The 1,172-nt window shown below is 46.8% G+C and overlaps 1 long non-coding RNA gene across 1 annotated transcript; it reads right to left on the bottom strand.

Annotated features, from left to right (window-relative positions):
• Positions 1-432: 432 nt before the first annotated feature.
• On the bottom strand, positions 433-933 carry LOC141646266 (uncharacterized). Its single transcript, XR_012545472.1, has 3 exons — positions 758-933; positions 579-671; positions 433-481 (listed from the first exon to the last, which is right to left on the bottom strand). It is a non-coding gene; the product is annotated as an uncharacterized LOC141646266 (long non-coding RNA).
• Between the last annotated feature and the right edge of the window lie 239 nt (positions 934-1,172).

Here is a 1,172-nt window from a genome sequence, read left to right as displayed (position 1 = left end):
TTTATCTAGTTAACCCCGACCTGGATCGAAAGATTGGAAGGGAAGGCTTGCTTAATTACAATAGGTGATACCTAATTAGGGCGAAAGCTAAGTTAGGAGACCCTAGGGCGGTTTAGGGACTGAAAGGTGACGACCATAGCTCTTCTTATCAATAGTTTAATCAACTCAGTTGACCCGATAGTGTAGTTGCCACGGTAGACCGACTCCTAGCATATTCCCTTCTCTTTTTGTTAATTTCTTGCGTTTATTCCTCTCTTACCTTTTCATTAGTTTAGTTCAACAATCAAAACCCCCATTTTTGTGACACCCTGACAGACTGAGTTAAACAGATAATTAGCAACTTAGCCTCCCTGTGGAGATCGACCCTACTTACCGCTGACTTCTGTTAGTAGTAACTTAGGTATTTATTTTTGGTACAAAACGACAGTATCACCGTCTCCTCCCAGGACTGTGCCAGCTCCCGCTCCAGGTCGCGCTCCCTCTGCGAATGACAAAGAAATGCCTCATTTCAATCATTTCAAACAAGATGCGAGAAAATTACAACAGAATTTGAAATAAAGTAAATGAGAGATTCGTACCTGTCGTCCTCGGCCACCAGCAAGTGCCTCGATGGCTATAGCCTGTAGCCGGTTGGCCACCCGCCACAGCGCCACATATCGAGACGGCGCCACCTGTATTTCAATAAACGAAAATTTTTCAATAAATGGACAAATGTATTCTTATACAACAGCAAAAGCTAACTGAATCGGAGGCTTACCCTCCTAATCAAATGCTGCAAGTCCTCCAGGCCAGCATTTGTCACCGCCTCGCCGAAGTCGCGGAGCTCGAAGATCGTCGTCATCCCCGCCGCATCTGTGTACTCAAGGGTCTCGGGGTACGCTGGGGGCTCGACGCCCGCCTCCTCAACCTCCTGCAAAATTCAAAAGAAGTCTTTATTCGATGATCATTCATTCGTTTTGTCAAGTCAAATTCGAAAAAGGAAAATGAAATACTTACCACGACTGGCCAGTACGCCAGCCTCTGGCGAACAAACAGAGAGTACTCCTCACCGGGAAGGAGAAGAGTGTCGCCACCAACGTCTGCCAAGTCAGCCTCCCTCTCAGCGTCAGAAGGCTCCCTAATCATCGTCCGAGGAGGTTCGATGGGAACCATGATTGTAACACCCCGATTTA

This window comes from Silene latifolia, chromosome 3 (assembly GCF_048544455.1).
Source record: "Silene latifolia isolate original U9 population chromosome 3, ASM4854445v1, whole genome shotgun sequence".
Lineage (NCBI taxonomy): Eukaryota > Viridiplantae > Streptophyta > Magnoliopsida > Caryophyllales > Caryophyllaceae > Silene > Silene latifolia.
The sequence above is the reverse complement of the archived record's forward strand: the minus strand, read 5'-3'. Positions and strand labels throughout refer to the sequence as shown.